Below are 15943 nucleotides of genomic sequence, written 5' to 3'. Positions count from 1 at the left end.
TAGACTTGGAGGGCGGGTGGTTGCTTATAAAGGCTGGAATGTGAGACTGCTGATGATCGATCGATCCCCGGAAGGGGATGCAGATAGACTGAGGGGCACTGCCGGAGGGCAGTGGCCTCGAAGAGGACGCCGCCGAGCAGGGAGCAACGTGGGTCCAGAGACGCCGACAGAGGGCAGAATAATGGACAGGACACCACCAGGAGGGGGCGCTCCACTGGAAATGAGCTAATTCCCAGAAGTGACCAGTAGGAGGCGCCAGGTGGTGAGTCCCGACCCGTTACAGCCCCCTATTGTGTACTGGTTAAATTTTATTTTATTTTTTTCACCAAATGCTTTCCCCCTTATATGAAGGCTGTAGCAATATATTTTTTTTGGTGTGGTGGGAAGGTTTTGTCATACTGGCAAAAATATCACTTCCTTCTTTACATTTCAGACTTTGGACATGGCTGAAATCTGTGGCCAACTTACCATAACCATTACCTGGAGAAAACATAGCTAGCCCTTATCCAGAGCTTTAAGAAACTTTAAATAAATCCTGACAATGCATTTATTCAGAATTATACATTTCATCTATGGATGTGAAGCTGGAATAAGTGATTCAAAACAAGCGTTACTCTGAATTGGCGCTGCATATTTTAGGTAACACTTCTCTATAGCTTATTATACAACTATTTGTCTGTAGCTCTCCTGAAACAATGCAAAAATATTTGTAATTCACAAAATATGGCTGCAAGAAGTGTGTAGGAGTGATAATTGGGTGATATGAAGGAAAAATTACATAAATTCACATCTTTTAGGAAGTAAATCCAGGCACGCATATATGAACAAGTTCAACACTCTTATTGGCAGAGCTCCAGCAGCCTGTTTCACACACTGAAACAGTTCATGTACTAGCACTGATCCAAGCCACCAGCAGCCCTGGAGTATTTGGTTACAGCTGGGTAGTGGCCTTAAAGGGACATACCATTACAATACAGGTTTCAGAGTAGCAGCCGTGTTAGTCTGTATTTTCATGAAGTTGATACAGACTAACACGGCTGCTACTCTGAAACCTGTCATTATGCAAGGCACTGCATTTAGCCGTATGGAGCGGAAATCCATCAACTTCATGAAAAGGCCTAAACAGAGACTGGGAATGACTGGGTTATTACACTAATTGAATTTATTTCCCTATGTTAAGTTCTCCTCACACCTTCTATGGGTCATCTTAATTATCACTTCAAAAGTTTTTTTTTCTCCTGCTGATGATAGCTCATCTCAATTGATTAGACTCTTCCTGTTGGTATGCATACTTCTACATTTTCATGTTCTCTGTATGTATAAAATATCTCCTGTCTGTGTGTTCATTCTATCATTCAGAAGTCAGAAGGAGCTGTAGCTTCACGATAAGCTCATGCTGAAAAAATTTGTTTAGTCTCTAAGGTGCCACAAGTACTCCTTTCTCTTACATACAGTACATTTTCCACTCACTTCTGCTCTCCATCCATGGACTTGGTCAAAAAAGAACCCCATGATTATCAAGGAAGAACAGCAGGACCAGGGGTTATTTCTGGAAAACAAGGAAAGGGTGGATTCTGAAAAAGGCTCTTACGTATTTAAGCTTGTCATGGATAAAAGGGCGTCCTTTCATGGATTGAGAACTGGGCTAAAAGACAGGGAACAAAGAGATAGGGAATAATGGTAAATTCTCTGAATGGAGAATGAGGTAGCTAGTGGTGTTCCCCAAGGGTCGTCCTAGACCAATTATTCAATTTATTCATAAATGATTCTGGAGAAAGGGTAACAGTGAGGTTGGCAAGTTTGCAGTTGATACTAAACTACTCAAGATAGTTAAGGACCAAAGCGATTGTGAAAGAACTTTCAAAAAGATCTCAAACACAAAACGAAGTGATTGGGCAACAATTAGCAAATGAAATTAATGTGCGATAAATGTAAAGTATGACATTGGAAAAAAAACCTCAGACTTACATACAATATGATGGGGCTTAATTTAGCTACAACGAGTCAGAAAAGATCTTGGCATCATCGTGGATAGTTTCTGAAGATGTCCAGCAGTGTGCAGGGCGATCAAAAAAGCAACAAAATGTTAGGAATCGTTAAAAGGATAGAGAATAAGACTGAGAATATATTATTGGCCCCTATATATAAATCCATGGATCGGCCCACATCTCGAATACTGTGGTACAGATGTGGTCTCTTCACCTCAAAAAAGATATTCTAACACTAAGAAAGGTTCAGAAAGGGCAACTAAAATTGATTAGCGGGTTTGGAGGAGGCGTCCCATATGAGGAAGATTAAAGGCTAGGCCTTTCAGCTTGGAAAAGGAGGAGACTAAGGTGGGGATATGTATAGAGAATATAAAATCATGAGTGATGGGAGAAAGTGGATAAGGAAGTTATTTACTTTATTCCCATAATACAAGAATAGGGTCACCAAATGAAATTAATAGGTAGCAGGTTTAAAACAATAAAAGAAGTTTCTCTTCACACAGCGCCAGTCAACTTGTGGAACTCCTTACCTAGAGGTTGTTGAATGGCTGGGATATAACAATGTTTAAAAGGAAAATGGGAATAATTCTATGGTTGGCTTAAGTCCATTATAATGGCTTTGCCAGGAAAGGGTAAAGGAATTCCCTAGCCTCTGTTCGTCAGAGGATGGAGATGGATGGCAGGAGAGAGATCACTTGATCATTGCCTGTTAGGTTCACTCCCTCTGGGGCACCTGGCATTGGCCACTGTCAGTAGACAGATATTGGGCTAGATGGACTTTGGTCTGACCTGGTACGACCGTTCTTATGTTCTTATGTAGGTTTAGAGATGGTTTTGAGGTGTAAGAAAGGATAGCTCTGGGCCAAATTCATTCCTGGTGGAACTCCACTAACTCTAATGGAGCTACAGTCAGGGATGAATTTGAACCCAATGTAATATTAAATCATGAACATTCAAACAAGTTTAATACCAAGGTTCTGATGTAAAATTATTTTAGCGTTAGAATTCCTAGGTATAGCTTCAAATGCATTCATAATTCTCTCGCCTTTGTAGAGATCACTTCCTATATGTTTCTGATGTTTCCTGCAATATCTAGGCATATATTGGACAAAATTATTCACTGAATTCAAGGGAGTCACAACAGAAACCCTTGAATCTATTCAATATGATTCAGGCACACCTTTTTTAAAAGTTCCCTATTCTGCTTTAGGTGCCAAAGCATCCCCATAAAAATCTCTCCGATATAACTGAAGTGCCTAACTGCCATTCAGTATAATTGAGAACCTGTAACCTAGGGAAACTGAAAGCTGATGGACTCTAGTAACACACCATCCATGCAATTCTTCCTGAGGAAATGCCTGAGGAAAAAGGATGAGCTTTGCAGCATGTACCATGAAGACTATTAGCAGCATTAATTGGAAAAAATTCTAAGTGTTGAAAGATTTTTCTATTGAATTTTCCAGTTCTGGTGAAACTAAATTATTTTTTTCTTGAAATGCTCATTGACCAGCTCTAGTAACCAGATTCAGGCTGTTCTGGACCACAGCAGAGGAGTGAATTCCAAAACCAACAGGCCTCTATAGAGAACACTCTACCAATAGCCCCTTCTCATTTCTATAATTGGGGATTCACCTCAGGTGCCTCTGCTGATAATAAAAGCAGCAATATGAATAAGAGTGGGATCTTAGGAAAGTAGGTGTGTCCCAATGATTCTAGTGCAAAATACTATACCATGTCTTTGTATCAAATATAATGTAAATGCTGAGAAAAATCTTAACTAGGGTAATGCTAGTAAGTACTGCTAACATTCAGTGCTATGTCCAGTCCTCTTTTATTTGTTACTGCCATAATGAGCATTTGGTCTTCCATATGTTAAGAAAATAACTTCTGATGCAATGCAGACAAAGGCAATTAACAAAATGTTCACCTAGGGCAGCCATCTAGGTTTAAGCAACACTAAGGCAGCAAACTGCTCTGCTAAACACTGAAAACATTATCTATAACTAAGGGTTATTTTACCCAAGATTGCTAATATCCTGCATTGTTCGAGTAATCCCGGTATTTCCTGTGTAATAGACTGCTGTATCTTGTAAGCTTCCTATTCAGTTAAAATAAAAATGGATTATATTTCCCTGCTGTATTTAATTTCAATATTTGTTTTTACAACACTTTCACTTTTGAATGTATTTGTATAGCAATGTACAGGACCTGGAGTTCAGATAAACACTTTTATTAAATTACAAGACAGAAAATAGTATCAGTTAACCTACACCTATTTCAGTAAGTAGAGAATATATTGGTGGAATTCTTTCTGCTCATTCACTTCTAGTTAACTTTATCCATCAAGAACAGCATTTGTAAAGTTATCCCTTATGCTTCAACCACTGATATTGTACAATTGTTCCCAGAGAAGGTAGTTTTGGACTACAAAATTGAAGTAAGTATAACTGCAAATCTGCTTCCTTTTTCATTCCTAAAACTTAAAATGATTGGACAGGTTTTTTTTTTTTACTTTGAAGTTTTATAAATCTTTGATCCTGGTTGATAACTATACATATTCAATGTAATCTGAAAGCTTTTCTTTTACATTAGGTGTTCTTGGAGATCCCAAGAAACCACTTATCTTAAAGAGAGCTCTAATGTAAACTTTCACATACAGTTTGAAAAAAATGTATTAAAGAGTTTCAGATAAGTATGGAGAAAAACCCTCCCCATTGATATTGCATTAAGATACTATTCGTCAGACTGCTGGGGTCACAGAGGTAGTCAAAATCCCAATTTATTTATGCCCCTAAAGATGGATTATGGATAAACATATCCCATATCGATCAAATAAACACAAGGGACTCAAATTCTCAGGTGGAGGGTTACTGGAAAGCAAGATCCTTGAGTGGTGAAGCTGCTAGTGAAATATATATATTCTGGGAAGTATTTTTCAGAATATTTGGTCCCAGGTCAGATCTGTTCAATTTAACCGTAATCCACTTATGATCAAATGAATTATTTACCTAAAAAAAAAAATAGAAAAATTTCTCTCCTTTTACTCATTTCAAGGAGCCAGACTGGGGTGCAGACTTTCCAGTAAATGAAAGTCTTCATGCTGATGTAGATCTCCATCCTGGGTCATCCCACTCTATAGTTGAGCAAGATTTAAATTTCTTTTCCAAATAAATCCTGCTCTGGCTTGTATTAATCATGATTGAACTAAACCAAAATTCTAGTTGTGAAAATCTCTGAATTTTAAGGGAATTCACCTCTGGATTTAACTTCCTAGCTTTGAGAATTCATCCCTGGTGGAACTCCAATGTCTCCAGGTCAGGCAGATTTCTTTAACAGAAATGAGACATAACCCTCCATTTGCACATGGTTGTCAGTTTAGCCTAGATTGCTACTGTCTTTGTAAATATAAATTAGCTTTTGATTAGCAAGGACCCCATTAATTTGGCTGAAGACAAACTATTTTCAATGTTTACTTCTCTTTTAAGAATATGTTATATCAAGTTAAATGTTCATCCTTATGGCAGGGAGCATGCAAAACTCCCAGTAGACCATCGAAGGGCAACTGGATCCATTCTTATGATGATCCTAGTACAAGGAATCCCTCCTTCCTGTTACACACACATGCACACACAACTGCTATTTCAAATCGCTGACTGACTAGCAGCTTGGACAGGGTACACCACTGCTCCAAGGCCTCCCTGAAATTTGAAGAGGAGTGAATTTTATCTCACCCATCCAACACAAACTGCATTTATTTGGGCTTTGTTGATAAAGCGTTGAATTTCACAGCTCTTGCTTAATGATAGGCGTTCACTACTTTTTCCACACAGTCCCTATTATTATTTGTATAGCTTATAAGCATTCAAAAATAGTCTCTTGCTTTTGAGTCTGATCTACTGTATTCCTCATGTACTATTAACTTCAGTGGGCATTTCAGATGGAGTACAGAACTGAACTATTAGCTGTGAATTGCATATGCATGTCATTAAAATATAAAATTAACCATGTAACTTTATTACAATTAAATCTAGCTACAACTAATCACTGCAAGGAAACATTGCCTACTACTACAACACTGGGATTTCAGTGAATCTGCAGAAAGAAGCCCAAGCCCCCCAGAGCCTTGCCCAAGTGAAAGATTTATGGGAGTCCATTTAACATAACAGTTTTCCATGGACTTCAAAGCAAAATCTGCCATCAGCCTACACTTTCAAGAAGGGTGGATGAGATGAGAAGGATAGAAGAGTCCAAGCTCAGTAGTGTTTTTAGACATATAGCTAGATTATTAGATTGTTTGGGTGCTTAGTCACATACACCTAAGCAGTCTCTATTGCTGCATCCACAAAACAGGAATTTCTGATGAATAGGGCCCCTAATTGGAATCTGCAGAATCAAAGAACTGGGTAGCCAAATCAGATGAACAGATAACATAATAAATCAGAAATTTAATTATTTTCTAAACTGTGATAGAGGCTGTTTTTTAAATAATTATACAGCAAACTGATTATAGATTAGTATTCAGCAATATTGAAATGATGTGCACGAACGCACACACAAGGAATAATACAATAAAACACAGCATATATAGCTCCATAATATTCAAAGGGCAACATTTCTCATTCAAAATTATAACTTTCTGACTAAAATTATTTTCAAATGATATCTGACATTGGATTTTAATATCACTTTCTTGAAGACTTACAGATTGACAACTACTATTGCTCTTTGTTGTTTTCATTGTTGTAGCATCCCAGTTGCAACAGGAGGCTCCACTGTGTACAAACATTAACACACACAATAAGACTCTGTGCCCCAACAATGGTCGCTACTCCAAATAGACAAAGAAATGATGGAAAAAATGGAAATAGTAATATCTCCATTTTGCAAAAAGGAAACTGAGGTTTAGATACATGAAATGCCTAAGGGCACTCGTAAAGTCTGTGACAGAGCCAAGATCTGAATTTGTATCTCCTGAATCTCTGTCTAATGTCATAACTACAAGACCATCCTTCTTCCCTCCTAGTTAAGTGTCATACCCTGCAATTCTCAGTCTACATTTTAAAGAGATATGGAAATCCATTTACAAATTGTTCTATCCATTAAATCAGTGGTTCTCAAACTAGGGCCGCTGCTTGTTTAGGGAAAGCCCCTGGCAGGCCGGGCTGGTTTGTTTACCTGTCGCGTCCGCAGGCTCGGCCGATCGTGGCTCCGATTGGCCTGGAGTGGCAAACCGCGGCCAGTGGGAACTGCAATCGGCTGAACCTGCAGATGTGGCAGGTAAACAAACTGGCCCGGCCCACCAGCGTCTTTCCCCGAACAAGCAGTGGCCCTAGTTTGAGAACTACTGCATTAAAGGATATATTGTCACAGAATCAACTTTTTTTCCCCACTTTTTAGCATCACTAACCTTGCAGTATGCATCCAAATAAAAGTCTTTAAAATAGTGTTTCAGTAACAGAGAACCAATTCGCCTTCCTCTGCAGCATGGGGCATGGGTCGCTTGCTGGTGGATTCCCTGCAGCTTGAGGTCTTCAAATCTCAATTTTGAGGATTTCAATAACTCAGTCATGGGTTCGGGGTTGTTATAAGTGTGTATGGGCAGGGTTTTGTGGCCTGCCTTGTGCAGGAGGTCAGACTAGATGATCATATTGGTCCCTTCTGACCTATGAGTCTATGAGTCAATTCATGCCTAAGTCATGACATAAGTGCTATGAAGCAATGAAATCTTTTATCCTCCATTCAAAGGTGTTTTTATGACTAAAGCAAGACTATATTTGGAGTTAGTAGTAAGCACAAAGTGGTGACAAACATTTGGAAGTAGGCTTGAAAAAAATGATTTACAACCCACAACTGACAAGTTAATTCTATAATTAATTTCCCCCATCACAGCCTTCAAACACTCTACAAGCCAGGGAACAAAGGAATGACTCTTTGGCTAGAATGCAATTGTTCTATTTTATTTAGTAAGTTAGTATTGTGCTCTCAGTATGGCAATTTTCTGGAGACATGAACTTTACATACAGTTTGATACAAAAGTGAATGCTTCACCATGCATCTTTGACCCCTTTCCTGGTCTCCCTGGATATGTCTGCGTAGAGATAAAAATCCCACAGCATTGAGTCTTAGAGCCCAGGTGAGATGACTTGGGCTCACAGGGCTATAAAATTTCAGTGTGGACATGGGCAGTAGGTGAACCCTCCTCCTTTGAGGAGGCTATCCCCCTGCTCCTAGCCCTTCAGCCCGAGACCCAGCCCCCTCTTCCCCTTGAACCCCTAACCCTGTCTCCCATACAGCCAGAGCCCTGAGCCCTCTCTAATTCCCATGTACAGACAGAGGAGCCCTGGCCTGCCTGCCTCTGGGCTGATCCGAATGATATAACCCCCGTCCTCCAATGCTATCACTAAGTATGGTAATTTTCTCATGCGTCCATCGCACAACATGATGGTGCCGACCCCTGCTATTTGGGCTAGGTGCCACTAGAGGAGGACAAAGCACCACACAACACAGGAATGAGTTACATAGAAATATCCTCCTCTTCTCCCATCTTACCTTCACCTGTCCGGGCCTCTTGCCTTCACCTACCCTGGGGAGGAATCTTGCAATTCTCCCACCCTTAAGCAAAGTCCCCAGGTTAAGCAACTTTGTACCAACCATGCTTGCTCAGCAAGCCCAACTGTGTTCAGGACCTCATCTTGAATACTGTGTACAATACTTGCCACCCATGTTCAAGAAAGAAGAATTCAAATTGGAACAGGTGCAAAGAAGAGCTACTAAGATGATCAGGGGACTGGAGAGCCTGTCTTACAAGAGTAGACTAAAAGATGTTGCATGTTTAACTTCGCAAAACAAAGGCTGAGCCATGTCTGTTCTTCCATCTGTTCTTTCCAAAGTCTTTTTCTTTAATGACACACAAAGGGAATGGTAGGTGGAATAGCCCATCCCCTCATAATTTTGTCCACCAGTTGGACCTATTTTCTGACACGACAGGTTTAGTTCATTAATTTACAGCTCCACATCTTCTATTTTAACCAAGCATCATTTCAACATAGTCTCTGAATCATATCAACTTGGCCTTCAGTTTACATTAATTTAATCTTTCTCATCTGGTTTTCTTGCACCTGTTTTGTTCTTGACACTTTTCTTAGTTATCTCTTAGTAACATTCTTATTGTAGGCTATTGTGATGTCTTACAAGCTTCTCCATACTTTTTGCAGTTTAGCCCCAATTAGGGTAAATTTTGAGGCCTAATTATCACAACAGGAGATGTATGTGAAACTATTGTTTGCTTTAATACCACTAACCCCTGCATGGTTCAGCCCCTTGAAATCCTGTAACAAATACCACAACAACAATCCAACAAACAGCTGGAACACATAGTATTCATAAAATATTACAGGCATCCATCTCTACATCCTTCACGGGTAGTTATATTAAAAAAAGAGGTGCTTCAAGAGTGATGGGAGCAGGATTTTGGTATCCTACTCTAGTTCGGTGTGAAAAAGTTAATAGTGAAGAAATACTGCATTTAACATCCTGAGAATCCAAAATTTTGGGGATAAACGTGTACTCAAAGGAGGGGAAAAGGTACCCAGAACAAGATCTAAACAATTAAAGCAAAGAACAAAAGAATCTTATGTGATTGCGTATCTGCAACAAATACACCATTCCTGGAATACAGAAGATGTGGAGGAAGCTTTGTCAGTAGTTTAACTGCACCTAAAGCCAGTGGGTGCCAATCAATGGACATCTATAGCTAGAAAAGCTAGCAATTTGGCTTGTGAATTTGGATTTTCTGATTTCTCTGCAACTAATGAATGACATAAGAAGTGGAAAGATCATGATGTGATGCAAGTTAAGCCACCACATAGGGAGGAGAAAGGCACATTGATGGATTTGCTGTTGAACATTGGATAACAGACGTTCTTCATGACCTCATGAAATACTGCAAACTCAAACACATATTTAATGTATATGAAATCAGCCTGTGTGAGCATGCAGGACTGGATGTGAAAAAGGTTACAATTTTAACTAACTTTTTTCAGTATATGTGAAAGCTGTTCTTTGATTTGCTACTGAAAGGCATGGTGTTATAAACAAACATGCAAAGCTGACAGGCCAGTGACCCTCAGTGTCATAACTTAACCAAAACTCAGCATATTTATTTAGTATTCCAGTGCTTTGATGTTCCATATACAACACAAAGCATCAGTGACTAGTGGAATGAGCACACGATAGGGACCAGGAATTTCTGAGATCTAACACCGGTTCTTACTATAACTGTGTGGTCTTGGGTCACACCCACCTATTTCACAAGAGTGATATAAGGAATGCTTAGTAAGTGTCTGTACAGAACTTTAAAGATGTAAAGGGTGTATTAAATAATATACTTTCCTCTGCATTTAACAAATTATTAATGGCTCATAAGTGTAGGTTGATTCATTTTGCCTAGGTTCAGCTCTGCTGAAACAGCAGAAGGGAGGTGAGCAGTATAGGACTCACTCCTGCTGGGATTCAGGAACTAACTTGTCTGACAGAGAGAGAGAAAGAGAGAGAGAGACAGAGAGACAGAGAGAGAGAGAGTATTAAAGGGACAGCAATAATAACCCCTATATTAAGGCTGGCTAACACTCTCCATTTACAAACATTTTCCAACCATTTTTGAAGAGCCTCCATCCCAACAGGAGTTTGAAATTTAGCAGGGGAATAGCTCTGGAGTGGGGGATGTGCCTTTATTGTTGTTATGATATTATATATATAATGTATTTGCTTTGGGATTTTAAGAACAAATGAATTCCAATTTTGTTTAGATAGATAGCTAGAAAGATTCCTCAACAAACTTTAAAGTCTTGCTGCAAAAATACCCCCCTCTCCCCCTGCCATACGTACATTTCTAAAGATTTAAAGACATCGTTTTAAAAATGGAATTATTTTTCAAAAATCATTCGCAAATTAGCTATTTAAAACAACCAGCTGTTTCTCTCTCTTTTAACATTATCTATTCATGACGTTTGGAATTCATTTGTTCTAGAAATCCCAAAGTACACAAACTGTCTAACCTGATATTTATTTTGGCAACTTGTGGTGGCACATCAGCATAACCAGTTCACCGCTGACAAGAGGAACGTCATTATCCCAATGTCTTTTGATGCTTTAACCATCTTCAGGTATTCTCAGTTACAGAATGTAGACTGATTAGCTGGAATTAATCTACTTTCCCTTGTAAATTATATTGCTACTTCCTCCAGTGTAAATTTTTTCCTGGCTCCTCTAATCAATAGTACAATTCAGCAATTCAAGGTCAAAGGTTTCTTAATGAGCCTTCAAGCTATTGTTCAACAGAACAAAAAGCTTAATAAAAGTTATTCAAAGTCAAGACAGTGACCAAGAGATAATAAAAAATGCAGTGTAATACAAATACTTGTAAAAAGTTTAATTCTAGCATCAGTGCTCCAAAAAGTACCAGTATCATGAGATGCAAATACAAAACACTGAATAAAAAAATCTACTTTGCAGCAATTAAAATGAAATCTAACCAAAAAAGCATAACCTAGAAAAGGTCAGTGGAGTACTGGAAATATGAGATGAAATGTGAGGTAAGAAATATGGAAACCTATTTGTAGTAATAAATCTGTGAACAGTAAATTAGATGTAATTCAAGTTTTGTTTTTTTTTAAGTCAAACTTGCTTTTGTCAGAGAATAATTTGACCTGAAAGAGAGTTTCTCTATTTACAAAATGATCATAAGCTTACTCCTCTATAGTTTAAGCCTAGTGGCCCGATTCTTCCTTAAGTTATACCAGTATAATGCTATTGACTTCAGTAGGGTTGCACAGGTGAACTTAGGACAAAGTTTGGCCCGAAAGATGCTGAAAGGGAGGATAATAAATCATACCTTAATTTAAACTCATATTAGATTGTTTAAAATATGGAAGGTTTTCCAATACATGGGGAACCACAAAACATACCAGAAAGTCAGTTATGGCCACTGGAAGATTTTGCTCCATATAAGCTAAAATAAACACAGCAAAAGAACCTGTCCAAGCTCCATTCTGGCTGGGGCTGGGCTGACCCCCACAAGCCCTGCTGCCTGACACCTTGTGTTGCCACCCCACACACACACATTCCTCCGTGCCCCTCTAGGGAGGCGCATAGGACTTTTTTGATAAACTAGGCATTTGTTCATTTGCTCTTACCAACTCATCAATTGGCAAGAGCAAATGGGATAAATGCCCATTTTTGTCAAAAAAGTCAGGATGGCTAGGACAGAGCTTAAAAAGGGAACTGTCTCAGCCAGACGGGGACGTATGGTCACCCCATTTCCAGGCACGTGGGTTCTGACGGAGTCCGACCAGGGCGGGGGCAGACCCTGGCCTGGCTAATTGTGCCACTCCTGAGAGGCTGGAGTGATTCCCCATTCTGGAACTGGACTGGCCCTGGCACATAACTTGGTTACGTACATGTGACAATCCCAGCTTTTCCATATATTTGAATAGCCATTTTTTCAAACATGGTTGTGTTATGATAGGCACCTTCATCAATTATTAGACATTCAAGTAGTTAGCTTGATTTTCAGAGTAGTGGAGCACTGAAGCTTCTGTTAAAGTCAGTCGTTTAGAGTCCTAAATATGGATTTAGATGCCTAATGTTAGGCACCCAAGTTTGAATACGCTGATAAATATGCTTTTATAAAAAGAAAATAGGCATACACATCTATGTGAGAGCAGTCTTGGGGTAATAATTGACTTGGGATTCAATTGCCCACATTTTTCTTATTAAAAGTACACAATTTTAAATGTGCATTGGTCAGTTTGCCCAAAGAAGTAACAATTCTAAAGTAATAATATAAATTTGAAGTACTGATGAATGGGTTAAATTTCATATGAAACAAAATAGATTGTAAGAAAAGATGGGTTATTTATCATTTGACTTTATCTCTGACTTGTCAGCCTCCCCACTCCTCACTCTCACCTCCATGTTTGACTGTCAGTCCTATCAAATCCCATATTCACTAAAACAGTCACTACCTCAACCTCACTTTCACTAAGCATCACACTCTCTATGACATTGCCATACCCTAGTTCTGATGAAGGCACCTAAATAAATGTGGCTTAGATTTTCAAAGGTGCTGAGCACAGTCAGCTCTCCTTAACTTCAGTAGGACATGTGGGTGCTTTTATTTAGGTGCCTACATAAAAACACAGCTGCCTAAATTAAGGAAACTAAGTTTGAAAATGTAGGCCTCTATCCTGATATTTATTTGCAACATACCCAAAAGACATCAGTATCCAAAATTGACTTCAGCGTCATAAGATTTGTAGGGTATGAAAAAAACCTACAACATTCTGACCAGAACTCAAGTTTGAGAGTGGAATTTCGTAGTCAGCCTTTGAAATGGTGACAAGTGAGATCATTGCATAGGTACAGTAACAGACTCATACACTATTCCTTCATATTGCATTTACTGAGCAGTTCTGGCAGCAGATCTAGAGGGAGACACATATGTTGCCCTCCCAGCTGGTGGCCATCTGCCTTAGTGACAACTGCCAGATGGAGGAAAGCACATGAAATCAAGGATCAAACACTAAATAAAAGAAAATTACTTTGAAAGTAATTTGTCTTAAATTATAAATATGACATTTCTAAATGGCTTGTATGTTTTAATTAGGACAAAATGGGGTGTGAGGAGATAGAATATAAGAAAATCAACATAATCAGAATATGGCTTTGATATAATAGAATTACTGGTGAACTTGTTTGTTCTCACTGGAAAACAGACTCCACTGATTTAGAGATATGTTCCTTTTATGGAATCAAACTTATAAATCAGACTAATCCAAGAATAATCAAATAAAGCTTCTTTCCCATTGGGCAGGTTCATTGTGAACCTCCCATAATAGCATTTTTAGTTGCTGATAGTGCTTCTCAAAATACTTGCTTTGACCCTCTTACACCTGAGCCGACTGACCCGCTTCAGGAACTGAACTCAGAGCAGGTCAAAGGAGATGAGTGTGATAACATTTATCAATCTGAACCAGGCCTAAGGCTGGTATTCAGAGCAACAGTGACAGGCTCCAGAGCAAGAAGCAATCATCTCTTCTTGGTATTGGGTATGGGGAAGGCTCATAAAGATAGGAAAATGTACATGGCAGAAAATAATGGGTCCTGTCCAACTGACCATCACAAAACACATCCTTTCTTTCTCACACACATACAGAATCTTTGCACATTTTCCAGTAACACAAACCACACTTTCTATGTTTAAATCTAACTACTGTTTTGTATTTCAATTCTATTGAACACACGCTCACATCCAGTATATTAAATCAAAAATAATTTAACATAGAGAACCTAATATGAAACTACTAGTGTATCCTCAGTAAAGTTTGGATATGCTGCTTCATTAATGAAATGCCTCACTGGGTGTTGTGAAGATTAATTCATTAATGAGGATAAATATCTTGAAGATTGTGACTACTATTGATTTTACAGCCACCAAAGTGTGTTGTTTGCATCACAGTCCAAGTAAGAAGGCACAGTCCTTAACTGTAGGAAGAGAAAGAGAAACAACAGGGAAGTAATGAGATTATAATTATTTAACACTGCAGAGCAATTTTATTTTCCAGGAATAAGAAGAGAGAGACATTTTAAAAATGTTTTTGTTAATACATTATTTGTATGGATGAGCCTGTCAACATTTAAAGTATTATAACTAAGGAATTACAGTCACACTACTGTGAAAACTCTTATTGGTTTGTAAACTTCATGGGAGTTTATCATTTGGGTGCCCTGCTTGTCTTTTCCTGCGGAGCCAGGGCTCATCTGAATAAATCCCAGTTGCAACAGGATAAAAACTGCCCCCAAAACTCTCTGATTGGAGAACTGGTTTTGGCTTCAATTACCAAAGCAACAAGAGCCTACCTCCTCAGAAAGCAGACAGTGGAATTTGGGAAATGTCAGCAGAGAGGTTTTGAACAAAGCAGATGCCAAGAAGCCATATTTTTCCCTCCCAGCCACCCCCAACTTCCAGTGTATTAGGAAGTAAAATGGCTGACTGGGAGCAACACCGAAATAGAGGATACTCACATCAGAAGCTTTACAGGGTCAGCCAAACTCTCAGTTTATCCTCTGCAAGCTGCAGTATCTGCTGCCCAAGACTATATCCAAGCTATGAGCTAGGGGTGTGATTCCCTTGCCTGTGTACACATATGCTAGCTTAAGGAGAGTTAGCTCAAGTATAACTAGTAGGGTAGCCACAGAAACCTGGGCAGTGGCAACAGGGGCACAACTGAGCTGTGCACCATACAAAGCCACCGGAAAATGGTGGGTATCTCTTCAGCACAGCTCACCTCCACTGCTGCTTCCTGTTCTACCGTGGTTACACTACTATTCATACTGTGTGTTTGTGTATACAATCAGGGGAATCACATCCCTAGCTCATAGTGTAGACATAGCCTGAGTGACAAAAACCCTGTATGCGATCTGTGAGAAGTGCATTTACACAGGGGTGACCGCTGAAGTCAATGGGAGTTTCGACATTTCATCCACTGATCTATTTTATGGCCATCAATATCATATAATTGTTGCTGAAGGTGGTAGTTTTGGTAAACATGTCTATTTTTTGTACTTAATCTTAAAATCATTAAAGAGATTATTTCCACATTTTTTTTAAAAGATGGATGCTATTTGCTTCTGCCTCCCCATCAAAATTATACGCAGTCAAAGCCAAACACCAGCACAAACAGTACGTCTGTCAATAAGGCAACAATCTGTCTCAAATTACTGAGACTCCCTCAGGCCTGGTCTACACTACGCGTTTAAATCGATTTAAAGAGCGTTAAATCGATTTAACGCTGTACCCATCCACACTACAACTCCCTTTATATCGATATAAAGGGCTCTTTAAATCGATTTCTGTACTCCTCCCCGACGAGAGGAGTAGCGCTAAAATCGATATT

The 15943-nt window shown here is 39.1% G+C and overlaps 1 protein-coding gene across 1 annotated transcript in view; it reads right to left on the bottom strand.

Annotated features, from left to right (window-relative positions):
- Positions 1 to 15943, bottom strand: part of EFNB2 (ephrin B2) — a 504468-nt gene that overhangs the window by 81931 nt on the left and 406594 nt on the right. The gene's annotated exons all lie outside the window — the stretch shown is intronic.

Source organism: Chelonoidis abingdonii, chromosome 1, assembly GCF_003597395.2.
Source record: "Chelonoidis abingdonii isolate Lonesome George chromosome 1, CheloAbing_2.0, whole genome shotgun sequence".
Lineage (NCBI taxonomy): Eukaryota > Metazoa > Chordata > Testudines > Testudinidae > Chelonoidis > Chelonoidis abingdonii.
The sequence above is the reverse complement of the archived record's forward strand: the minus strand, read 5'-3'. Positions and strand labels throughout refer to the sequence as shown.